Source organism: Schistocerca americana, chromosome 2 (assembly GCF_021461395.2).
Source record: "Schistocerca americana isolate TAMUIC-IGC-003095 chromosome 2, iqSchAmer2.1, whole genome shotgun sequence".
Taxonomy (NCBI): Eukaryota; Metazoa; Arthropoda; class Insecta; order Orthoptera; family Acrididae; genus Schistocerca; species Schistocerca americana.
In genome coordinates this window covers 558,238,756-558,252,359 of record NC_060120.1, presented here as the reverse complement: position 1 = coordinate 558,252,359, position 13,604 = coordinate 558,238,756, and the positions used below count along the sequence as shown (strand labels likewise).

The window sequence follows — 13,604 nt, the reverse complement described above, 5'->3', positions numbered from 1 at the left end:
GTAGGACACCCTCAGCCTCTGCTAGCTCAGCTTTCGAGAGGCCCATAAGAGCTGTAATCTGCAGAATCCACGCCTCCAAGACTCTACTACGTACAGCTAAAGGACATTACAAGGCGTTGCCTGAAGACTAGCTACTACCTGTTCGAAAAATGTCGGTCGATATCAACAGTTCCAAAAACGATGACTGTCATTATTCGTGTGGGTAATATTCGAAATGCGTCCAATAATTTCAATTCTGTAATACATTACTGAGAAATATATTTTTATAGATATTTTGAGGGAGCTCCGCCTCTGAACCTTGAACTATGAACTGCGCCTGTGGGAAAGCACCATCGTTGCGTGACTGTAGAAGGATACGGCATGATTTAGACAGAATTTCTAGTCGGTGCGATGAATGCCAGTTTGCTCTAAATGAAGAAAAATATCAGGTAGTAAAGATGAGTAGGGAAAGCAATCGTTTAATGTTCGAATACAGTATTAGTCAGCATAGTTACGTCGATTAAATATCTAGGCCGAACATTGCAAAGTGATATGAAAAAGGAACGAGAATATAAGATCGGTAGCAGGGAAGGCGAATGCTTGAGTTTTGTTTCTTGAGAGAATTCTAAGCTTACCTATAAAGACTACATATAGAACACTTACGTGAACCATTCCTGAGTATTGCTCGACTGTTTGGGTTAAAGGAAGACATCGAAGCAAATGAGAGAGGCTTGGTGCTAGATTTGTTACCGTAGATTCGATCAACGAGCGAGTGTTATGAAAACTTAGTTAATTAGTTACATGTTCCATAGATCATTTGAACAATTCTTTTATCGAAATGATTTTACAGGATATGTATACATGACCAGTGTTAACATTAATGAATACAATTCATTTAGTGCTACTCATGCAACTACACGCAAAAACAAGGAGGTCTTTTATTTTCATTTATTTTTATTTTATTTTTAAATGGCTACTTGTTTTCAAGCAGAAATTCGTCAGTGATGCAGAAAGGGTTGTCCAGGTGAAATGATTTTAAGTTAGACTTACAACTTGCTTTTCTACCTGTCAGATATTTTATGTTATTAGACAAATGATCAAAAATTTTTGTTGCTGCCTATTGAACTCATTCCTGAGATTAGATTAGATTAGTACTTGTTCCATAGATCACGAATACGATACTTCGTAATGATGTGGAACGTGTCAGGTTACTGAAAGGTGTCTATACAAGATATTACATTACACAAATATTGCATGACACTTAATATTTTTAATTTTTTTTATGGGGGTTGGGGAAATCACCCATTTACTATATCCAAAAATTCATCTAATGAGTAGAAGGAGTTGCCTTTAAGAAATTCTTTTAATTTTCTTTTAAATGCTATATGGCTATCTGTCAGACTTTTGATGCTATTAGGTAAGTGGCCAAAGACTTTAGTGACAGCGTAATTTACCCTCTTCTGAGACAAAGTTAGATTTAACCTTGAGTAGTGAAGATCATCCTTTCTCCTAGTGTTGTAGCCATGTACACTGCTATTACTTTTGAATTCGTTCGGATTGTTAATAACAAATTTCATAAATGAATATATATATTGTGAGGCTACAGTGAAGATCTCTAGCTCTAAAGATCTCTGAGCCACTGACAGCTTTAATAGTGGATAATGAAGATCATTTTTCCTTCTGGTGTTGTAGATACGGATATCACTGTTCATTTCAAATTGTTATGGTTTATTTATGACGGATTACATTAGCGTATATATGTGTTGTGATGGTGCAGTGAAAATGCCTATCTCCATGACTGACGTGATGTCCGTGGCTTAACACCACATATGTTTCTTCCAGTTCTAGTTTTTATTCACATGTATACCCAAAAATGTGGAGGATTTTGCGCTGTTTACTAACTTCTCCTCATGTGCTCCACCAATTCTTGGTATGGCTCTGTTTGTTGTACAGAAATGTATGTAGTGGGTCTTTTTCAATATTTAGGTGGAATTCATTTTCTAAGAACAACTTTATAATTCTTTTAAAAATGTCATTTACCATTTCTTCTCTTGCTTTCTCTATAATGGAATTTATTATAACACTAGTAATGTTTGCAGGAGTACGATTTCTGCTTGCTGAATATTATGTGGTAGGTCGTTCACACATATAAGGTATAGAAGTGAACTCAAAATTGAACCCTGTATCATTCCCTTTGTGGTTTATCCCCACTCACTAAAATTTTTCTACCCTTTCAAGGTGGTTTTAATTATTGAGCACAACCTTTTGCATTCAGTGTGTTAGGCATGATTTAACCATCTTTGCGTAATGCTTTCAGTTAGACAGAACATGAGTTTTTCTAAGAGAGTAACATGATCTACATAATCAGACATCTTGGAAAGACAACAAAAAATAACATCTGGCCATGCTTGTGCTATTTGACCAGCGAATATATAAATAAAATTTTCAGTCGAGCAATCCTTCTGGAATCCAAGCTGTTTCCACTTAAGTGTGAGACTACACTTCAGTACATTACTTCGTCGAATATTTTGGAAAAAGATTTCAGTAAGGAAGTTGGACGATAACTCTTTAAATCTGTCTTGTCACGTTTCTTGTGAAACCGTCTGCAAATATTCTCTGTGCCAGTGGTGCATTGCATACATTACTTATTAAGCTGGAAAAAGTGCCTCTTTTGTGGACTGACGAGTTTAAGATATGCTCTTACTTTTTCAAGTGAACAATTTAATCTTATTTTTGCTGCAACATTTAGAAAGTTATTGTTGAAATTATTTGCAACTTGTGAATTATCAGTCACAATGTTGTAATTTAGTTTAATTGTTATGGTGTCTTGTACACTGGCTGTCCTGTCTCCTATTTGACAATATCCTATATAGTTTTAACCTTATTATCTGCATTATTTATGTCAGGACTCGCATACTTCTGGACATTTTAATGACTTTTCTTAAAATACTACACTATTTCTTGTAGTATGCATGTAATATCCGGCCTTGACTTACTCTGGCCTTTATATAAATTTCCCTCTACCTCTCATATGAGATTTTAGTTTCCTTAGATATCCACAGCTTACTTGTTTTTTAATAGATCTTCTGGAGAATTTTTTTGGAAAGCAGCTTTCAAATATTGACACAAATGTACTATGGACTAAATTGAATCTGACGTTAGCATCTCTTTCTATACATCCATCATTCCATTACACCCCATTTAACTTATTCTTAAAACATTGTATACTGTTCTCATCAATAAACCTCACTGCTTTGTATGAACCTGCCTCAGAGCTGTGAAGTGACATATTGTTTATTTCCATTAATTGTGCATGATGATCAAATATTCCATTAGCAGTTGGGTGCATATTAATTGTTTCAGCCTTAGACTGTATATAAAAATCTTATCCGTCAGTGTCCTACTACCTTGCTATACACGAGCTGGAAAACTGACTGGTGAAATTAGACTGAAACATCCAAATAATAATTCTAATTCATTTTTCCTGTCCATATCTTTTAAGAAAGCTACATTGAAGTCTCCACATACTACTAACTGTTTCTTCTTGTCTGACAAGTAGCTCAATAATGCATCTAAATCTCTCATAAATAGATGAAAGTTTCCTATAGGGGATCTGTACATCGTTACAATTATCAGAGAAATATTATGCAATAACAACCCTCAAGCACATGCTTCTAGATTCTGATCAACACAAAAACTGTTTGTCCGAATATTTTTGACTGTGTGTCCAACTTTTATATACGTTGCAACTCCTTTTTCCATGTGAACTCTACACGAAACTGATGCAAATCTATAATACTTTAAATGTAACTTTTTCATCCCTGTGATTAATATCTATTACTTCACAATTTTCAATATCTTCTGGGCATACAAGAAGTTCAAGAAATACTTTTTGAACTGAAATGGGAATCTTTGGAGGGAAGACGACGTTCTTTTCACGAAATGATATTGAGAAAGTTTAGGGAACCAGTATCTGCGACTGTCTTCAAAACGATCCTACTGCCACCAACGTACATCTTCTTGATCTCATGGATGTACAGAACAAACTGGATTTCATGCGAATGGGCCTTCGGGAACCATTTTGATTTATACACTGGCAGAGCTTTTGCATGTCGTATGTGTTCGTTACCGAATAACGAATATTCCACGAGACTCGAAGTACCGTTTCGTTACCGCCTCAAACACTTCGTCGCAGGCAGTTGTGACGTCTCCTGGAAAGCCCTATAAAAATTAAATTAAACCTATATCAGACGTGTAAATGTGAAGTGTGAAGAAAGTACGGAACTGAGTGTATTTCTGCCGATAAAGACCTTAGCTAATACGCCATATAAGTATAAAATCTCAACTGATTAATTTGATATTTCTTGCATTAAAATGGTTAAATAAAAAAAGGAGTTTAGTATCAAAGAGTAACTATACAATGTAAAGACATTATTTGTAGCCATGGAATCTTATCTCATTAAAGTTAAAAAAGACTTGGTTTAAAGATCGGATACTGCTTTTGTCTCTGCTGTTGGAGAATTAAGTTGCTTAGCTGCTCTGATGAACTAAGTGTTTGATGTATGTATGTTCCGTTACAATATATGGTCAAAAGTGAATTTCTCCTGTTCTTATTCAAAACCTCTCCATCCCTGTTGAAATATTTAACTGAAAATAGTTATTTAAAATGAGTTGTGTAGAAGACTGCCCATCTGGCTTTCTTATGTCGTAATGGCTCACAGGCGGCCATTACGAGGAATTTAATTAAAATATTAAATATTGGGCTTGACCCTCAAGCTAACATAATAAATACTTTGAATACATCTACATCTACATCTATATCTACATCCATACTCCGCAAGCCACCTGACGGTGTGTGGCGGAGGGTACTTGAGTACCTCTATCGGTTCTCCCTTCTATTCCAGTCTCGTATTGTTCGTGGAAAGAAGGATTGTCGGTATGCCTCTGTGTGGGCTCTAATCTCTCTGATTTTATCCTCATGGTCTCTTCGCGAGATATACGTAGGAGGGAGCAATATACTGCTTGACTCTTCGGTGAAGGTATGTTCTCGAAACTTTGACAAAAGCCCGTACCGAGCTACTGAGCGTCTCTCCTGCAGAGTCTTCCACTGGAGTTTATCTATCATCTCCGTAACGCTTTCGCGATTACTAAATGATCCTGTAACGAAGCGCGCTGCTCTCCGTTGGATCTTCTCTATATCTTCTATCAACCCTATCCGGTACGGATCCCACACTGCTGAGCAGTATTCAAGCAGTGGGCGAACAAGCGTACTGTAACCTACTTACTTTGTTTTCGGATTGCATTTCCTTAGGATTCTTCCAATGAATCTCAGTCTGGCATCTGCTTTACCGACGATCAACATTATATGATAATTCCATTTTAAATCACTCCTAATGCGTACTCCCAGATAATTTATGGTATTAACTGCTTCCAGTTGCTGACCTGCTATTTTGTAGCTAAATGATAAATGATCTATCTTTCTGTGTATTCGCAGCACATTACACTTGTCTACATTGAGATTCAATTGCCCTTCCCTGCACCATGCGTCAATTCGCTGCAGATCCTCCTGCATTTCAGTACAATTTTCCATTGTTACAGCCTCTCGATACACCACAGCATCATCTGCAAAAAGCCTCAGTGAACTTCCGATGTCATCCATACTGATAATATTTTCAAGCATTAATATTTGCAAAGCTCATTTCATGAGAATTTTTACGGAATTGCATGGATAGATTAAAACTGCAGTAGGCAACAAGGCTTAGGTCTGCTTCACGATATCTTTGAGTTTGCATTTAAATTTATAACTGACAGGAAATGGCTTATCCTAAAATGAAGCCAGTGTGATATCAATGAAATTATTTATCTTGAATACAAATCCTTACGCTACCTTGATGGTTACATCGCCTCTCTCTTAGCAACAATTAATTTAACGGGCAATAACAGTAATAGTTTCATGCTACTTCTGATTATCTTTGATCTAGCCGCGAGTTTGTATAACGTAATTAAACCGTTACAAGCAAAACTGTACCTGTTTTTACGAATATTTGTGCCTGTGTAGCAATCTTGATTATCGTCGACGCATATGTAAGCCGCATTTAAGAGCGTGCAGAATATGCGCAACGCCAACTGTGTTAAATGTCCTTTGCCTTTTTCGCAACAACCTTTAATGCAAAGAATAGAGAAACGGACGGGCCAAGTCGGTAGTTTTCGTATTCCGCCAGTTCGTTACCCATAGCGGATTCGGAGTTAGAGAAACTATGCCCTACTCGTCTGTCTTCTTTCCCGCAAGAATTGACTCAGTGTTTACTCCGTATTCCTCTACTTACTTGTTTTAAGCGGAAGAATATATTTTACCCCGCACTATGTTTTCTTTCCCTCAAGCAATTTGTGTCCCACTGAGTTTCAGTCAGAGTATTCGTAATCCTCCAGTTCCTTCGTTTCACACGCTACGGTTGCCGGCATACTTGCATCGCTCTGCCTTGCCACTACGGAGGCTGGCAGCTGAACTATAGAAATGCCGTAACCGCCTGCAGTGGTTTGACGATTCAATTGAAAAATATTTTGCCATGACAAAGAGTTCAATTCTTGTAGCTTCAGCTGTTATAATCACTGCCAGTACAGCCATGGAGACTGGTCATCAGTATATAAGAGAGAAAAATCTACCCAGGAAAGAAAAAAAAAATGCCCACTCAGATGCCGCATTCACAATTATGGTTACACCCACAACTTCCTACGATAGCAAAAAGTATTTCTGTGTACGGTTACATCATTAATAACGGCCAGTATGTCACAACTTACTGATCCCCCCCCCACCCCATGAACCATGGGCCTTGCCGTTGGTGGGGAGTCCTGCGTGCCTCAGCGATACAGATAGCCGTACCGTAGGTGCAACCACTACAGAGGGGGATCAGTTGAGAGGCCAGAGAACAGTCTGCTCCCTTTTCAATAGTTGCAGGGGCAACAGCCTGGATGATTGACAGATCTGGCCTTGTAAGATCAACCAAAACGGCCTTGTTGTTTTGGTACTGTGAGGGCTGAGAGCAAGGACAAGCTACAGCCGTAATTTTTCCCGAGGGCATGAAGCTTTACTGTATGGTTAATGATGATGACGTCCTCTTGAATAAAATATTCCGGAGGTAAAATGGTTCCCCATTCGGATCTCCGGGAGGGGACTACTCAAGAGGATGTCGTTATCAGAAGAAAGAAAACTGGCGTTCTACGGACCGGAGCGTGGAATGTCAGATCCCTTAACTGGGCAGGTAAGTTAGTTAATGTAAAAACGGAAATGGATAATTTAAAGTTAGATATAGAAGGAGTTAGCGAAGTTCGGTGGCAGGAGGAATAGGACTTCTAGTCAGGTGAATGCAAGGTTGTAAGTAAAAACCCAAATAGGAGTAACGCAGGAGTAGGTTTAATAATGAATAAGAAAATAGGAACACGATAAAGCTAGTATGAACAGCATAGTGAAAGCATTATCGTAGCCAAGATATACACGAAGTCCACACCCACCAGAGTAGTATATCTTTATATGACAACTAGCTCATAGACACGAAACCCACACCCACCACAATAGTTCAAGTTTACTAGCTCCGCAGATGATGAAGAGACTGAAGAAATGTATGATGAGATAAAAAAGTTATTGTCCGGCCCCGGTAGCTGTGTGGTCAGCGCGACGGAATGTCAATCCTAAGGTCCCGGGTTCGATTCCCGGCTGGGTCGGAGATTTTCTCCGCTCAGGGACTGGGTGTTGTGTTGTCCTAATCATCATCATTTCATCCCCATTGACGCGCAGGTCGCCGAAGTGGCGTCAAATCGAAAGACCTGCACCAGGCGAATGGTCTACCCGATGGGAGGCCTTAGCCACACGACATTTCATTTCATTCAAAAAGTTATTCATATAGTCGAGGCAGACGAAAATGTAATAATCACGGAGGACTGGAATTCTATAGCAGGGAAAGAAAAAGAAGGAAAAATAGTAGGTGAATACGGACTGGGGGAAAGGAATGAAAGAGGAAGCCACGTGGTAGAATTCTGCACAGAGCATAATTTAATCATCGCTAACACTTGATTTAGGAATCATGAAATAAGGTTGTATACGTGGAAGACACCGGGAGGCACTAGAAGGCTTCAGATTGATTACATAACGGTAAGACAGACTTTGAATTGTAGGACATTTCCAGGGGCAGATATGGACTCTGACCACAATTTATTGGTTATGAACTATAGATTAAAACTGACGAAATTGCAGAAAAGTAGGAACTTAAGGAGACGGGACCTGCATAAAACGAAAGACCCAAAGGTTATTGGGAGTTTCAGAGTGAGCATTAGGGAACGATTGACAAGAACAGGGGAAAGGAATACAGTAGAAGAAGAATGGGAAACTTTGACGTATGGAATAGTGAAGGCAGCAGAGGATCAAGCAGTAGAAATCAGTGAGTAACACAAAAGACCTTGAATACAACTGATGAAAAGAGAAAATATAAAAATGCAATAAATGAAGCAGGCGAAAGGGAATGCAAACATCTGAAAATGAGACTGACGGGAAATGCAAAATGGCTAAGCCGGAATGGCTAGAAGACAAATGTAAGGATTTAGGAGCATAAATCACTAGGGGAAACCTCATACAGGAAAATTAAAGAGACCTTCGAGAAAAGAGAACAACCTTCATGACTATCAAGAGATCAGATGGAAAACCAGTCCTAAGAAATAAGGGTAAGCTGGTAGGTGGAAGGAGTATATAGAAGTCCTATACAAGGAAGATGTACATGAGGGCAATGCTATAGAAATGGAAGAGGACATAGATGAAGGTGAAATGGGAGATAAGATACTGTGAGAAGAATTTGATAGAGCACTGAAAGATCTAGGTTGAAACAAGTCCCCGGGAGTAGACAACATTCCGTTACACCTTCTGATAGCCTTGGGAGAGCCAGTGATGACAAAGCTCTTCCATTTGGTGAGCAGTATGTGTGAGACAGGCGAAATACCCTCAGATTTCAAGAAGAATATAATAATTCCAATTCCAAAGAAAACAGGCGCTGACAGATGTGAAAACTGCCGAACTATAAGTTTAATAAGTCATGGTTGCAAAATACTAACAAGAATTCTTTACAGAAGAATGGAAAAACTGGTAGAAACCGATCGTGGGGAAGATCAGTTTGGAATCCGGAGAAATGTAGGAACATACGAGTCAATACTGACTCTACGACTTCTCCTAGAAGATAACCTACGTTTCTAGCAATTTTCGACTTAGAGAAAGCTTCTGACAATATTGACTGAGTATTCACTTTGAAATTCTGAGTGTAGCTGCGGTAAAATACAGGGAACGAAAGGCTAATTACAACTTGTACAGAAACCACATGGCAGTTATAAGAGTCGATGGGCGTGAAAGGGAAGCAGTAATTGAGAAGGAAGTGAGACAGGGTTGTAGCCTATCCACGATGTTATTCAATCTGAATATTGAGCAAGCAGTAAAGGGAACAAAAGAAAGATTTGGAGTAGGAATTTAAGTCCAGGGAGACGAAATAAAAACTTCGACGTTTGCGTTTCTGAAGAAGTGAAATTTGTTAACATTGAGTATAGATTTAAGTGTCAAGATGTTTTCTCTGAAAGTACTTGTATGTCGTGTAGCCATGTATGTAAAAGAAACATAGACGATAAACAGTTTAAACAGAAAGAGAATAGAAGCTTTTGAGATACTGTCCTACAGAAGACTGCTGAATACTAGATGGGTAGATCACGTAACTAATGAGTAAGCACTGAATGGAATTGGGGAGACAAGAAATTTGTGGCGCAAGCTGAATAGAAGAAGGAATTGGTTGGTAGGACACATCAAGGGATCACCAATTTAGTACTGGAGACAAACGTAGGGAGTAAAAATAGTAAAGGATGACAAAGAAATGAATACAGCTAGCAGATTCAGGAGGATGTAGGCTGCAGTAGTTACTCTCAGATGACAAGGCTAGCGCAGGATAGTGTAATATGGATAGTTGCATCAAACCAGTCATCGGACCGAAGACCACAACACCATGTCTCGACAAAACCGAACACATACCGTACAAAATTTAGTCGTTACCTTTACAGTTCTACAAATAAGAGTTGTTCAGCATCCAGCAAAGTCATCATACGCGAGCACAACGTGAGTTCCATAATTCTACAAGAAACTGACTCCACTGATGTGAGGTCTATAATCGTGCGCATCCGTCTTGCGACGTTTCTTATACATTCAAACGACCTGCGTCACGCGCTTCGTTGTTCCTACAGCTTATGATAAACTGAGCCTAGAAGAGGGAGGCCGGTTTCTCCTCGTAGTCAGTGTAAAATCTACCGGCACCAGATCAGAATCTGTGGCCATTCCTCTACCGGGCGATATGGACTCTTTTTCAATTCTACGCTCACTTATTTCCGCATCCTTCATTTCGCACCAGGGTAACAGTAAAAATATATTTGCTGGTGTCTTCTTCGGTGAAGCAATCTCAGAAGGCAGAATTCGGTAATCTGGCTTCCGGTTCCTCATCTTCCGTTTCGGTGCCGTCATTATCAACGAGCATTTGGACGAATGTCTTCGTTCAGTTGACTGATTCTACAATGGACGGAAGTTTTTAGATTTCTTTTGACAACTCAGCCATCGAACTGGATGCTTCTCATGTAGCTGTTGTTATGCTTATTATGACGTCGTCAGCGAGAGCTCAGCTTAATTTGAATCTGGCATGCAACTCTGCTTTCGTGGTAGCTTCCTAGTATTATTATTGAACCATGGCGGGATCTACCCATCGCTCACTATCTTGCATGGTAGCAATTTATATGGCGCACGAGCTGAAGTTCCCTTGGGTTTCTGCCAGAGATCGTCCTCATTCTCTTCCCTATGACTGTAAGATCGCTGCTGACTGCTCATGTAGTTTATAACTGGTTTTAGGATTCCGTATCTCAAAGAGAACCGTCTGTCTGTCTGTCTGACTGACTGACCGTCTCTGCGATTTAAAAATCCTTTCTATCAGGATCGGGTAGATGTATCAAGTTAAAATTTATGGCATGTATCAAGGTCCACTGTCCCTTGGAGGTGTAAAAAATTGAATCTTCCAAGTCAATGCAGTCAAAAGATAGGGATGTTTACGTCACATATTTTGATACTCACAAACTCACTAATCAAAAACTTCCAGTTGATGCACAATCATGAAATTTGGCAAGATGCAAATATTCACTATAAAACTAAAGGAAAAAATTCAAATATTGTGAATTTGTAATTATTCCCACGAAAAACAAAATTTTATCATTTCTTGTCAGACTCTCTGTCTGTTCGTCCGTCTGTTAAGACTCTTGTTCCTTAGGAATGGGTAGACGTATAAAGATGAAATTTATAAAAGACACTAAGTTTTGAGGCCCCTTGGTGGTGTAAGAAACGTAAGCTTCTAAGTCAATGCGGTCAAAAGATAAGGCTATTTATGTCACATGTTTAGATACTTGCAAATTCACTCATTAAAACTTATAAGGTACTTCCTGTTGACCTATAACTGAAATTTGGCAAGAAGCAAGGTCTCACAGTACAAGTAGAGGAAAAATCAGAAGTGTTAATTTGTAACTAAATCACATGAAAACAATATTTCTTTTGTCTTTTGCCATTCGACTTCAAACTTAAAATTAAAACACCCAGGAAAACCTCAAAATTCTTAGACATGATATCTTGTCATATCATAGGGAAGCAGCATACTCACGTCTTATAAAATTCACATCAGTCTTTCCATTGTATGCCAGCCTAGTCCGCCGTAACTAGCTCTGACGTCATAAATATTGCGTAATACTTTAAAATGAAGTAAATAACCTGAAACGTTTCTAGCATGTCAGGAGTAATACAAAATGAATATGTGTTGGATATCAGTTCACTAACTTTAACCATTTTCGAAATTTGGATGTTTTTCTGTAAAAATCATTGGCGCAACAGAAAAGAGCTAGAAACTTAAAAATTTATATTTAGATTCCTTTTGCTTAATAATTTAGTAGAAACAGTATTCTGGATCTCACAAATTAAAATTTTAGTTGAAATTCATGATTTTCTGGTTTTTGTCTTAGAAATTAAGGGAGCAAGATAGATTGAGTAGGCGAATAAATAAAGCTAGGATGTTTAAATTTAAGTAGAAGGGAGATCCGCTATAATCATAAAAATGTGAGAAGTTTCAACAGAATAACTATAAAACTATAGCGTATCTCTAAAGAGCAAGTTCAGAGCTCATCTACTGCGTGTAGCGTAATTAAATTAATGCTCCCGCCCAAAATATTTGACTTAGGTATGTCAAACTATTATTATGATTACTTACTTGTGTGCTGATTGCACAATTAAATTGAAAGCTTCATTGGACATCAGCAAAGGAAGCAATGATTTATTCGATAACTTAAAGTGGTGCATTACTAGCCCAGCGGCTAGTCGGGAGAGCAGATTTGATCAGGCGTTCCCTTAGCCGTCCGCACCGCGGCTTGATATGTAAGAACGCTGCGCGAGAAAAGGAAGGCCCCAGTTCTCTCCAGACGCTGATTAGCGCACCACCTGTGCCGGGAGTCGCGTCGCGTCGGTATCGTTGATGTAAACAGCCTCGGATGCAGTAATAAGTTACTCGGGATACGCGTAACCATGAAATCGTTTTCGAGTGAAGTGTTAATTTTGGGATGACGTTAATGATCTATCTTCAGTTTGCGTATGTCGTATTTTCACGTGCCGCCGCAGGACAGACATTCTACCATTATTAGCGTGGCGTTTGATGAACATTATCATCAAATTATGGCGAGCATTCACTTAAACATTTAATTTGAACAGTTATAGTGGCATCAGTGCATTAGACTCTGAACTGCTCTGGTAGTTGGATTGTGTGGTTTCTTTTTGGTCTGTGACTTTCAGAATATAGTGAACATTTTAGAGAGAATGGTTTTTGATTATGAATACCAGACAATCTCCTAATTCCTCAGAGCTATAAGCTGTAGCTATAAATGTATTTCTCAGATGAAGTGGGCACTAGGAATTCTAATTACAGGCTTCACATTTTGCTAATCACTTTCTGGTTGCCAATATTGTAGTTAGAGAGCCAGTGTTGAGAACGGCAAACAGCATATATAGAAAACATTTATTCTATTAATCCACCCGCTGCCGCACAATATCAATGTCAATAAGAGGTAAAATCGTCAAGATACTTGATTCCCCGACGGATGAACTGTCTGTATACGTATTGTAATGTATTAAACCGGGGTCCTAGAAACGACGGAGAGGCTTCGTCCAGCCTTAGTCCTCAGTGGTTCACAGCCCCACAAAAGGCCACAGCAGTCCACCCAGCCCACCGCCGACCCACACCGAACCCAGGGTTATCGTGCGGTGCGGCCCCCATTGGACCCCCCCACCCCCCTCCTCCCAAGAACATCTCATACCAGACGAGAGTAACCCCAAATGTCTGCGTGGTAGAGTAAAAAATGTTCAAATGTGTGTGAACTCTTATGGGACCTAACTGCTAAGGTCATCAGTCCCTAGGCTTACACACTACTTAACCTAAATTATCCTAAGGACAAACATACACACCCATGCCCGAGGGAGGACTCGAACCTCCGCCGAGATCAGCCGCACAGTCCATGACTGCAGCGCCTAAGACCGC

At 39.2% G+C, this 13,604-nt stretch overlaps 1 protein-coding gene across 1 annotated transcript in view; it reads right to left on the bottom strand.

The window, feature by feature from the left end:
• Nucleotides 1–13,604, bottom strand: part of LOC124596123 (odorant receptor Or2-like) — a 94,636-nt gene that overhangs the window by 17,913 nt on the left and 63,119 nt on the right. The window lies entirely within an intron of this gene.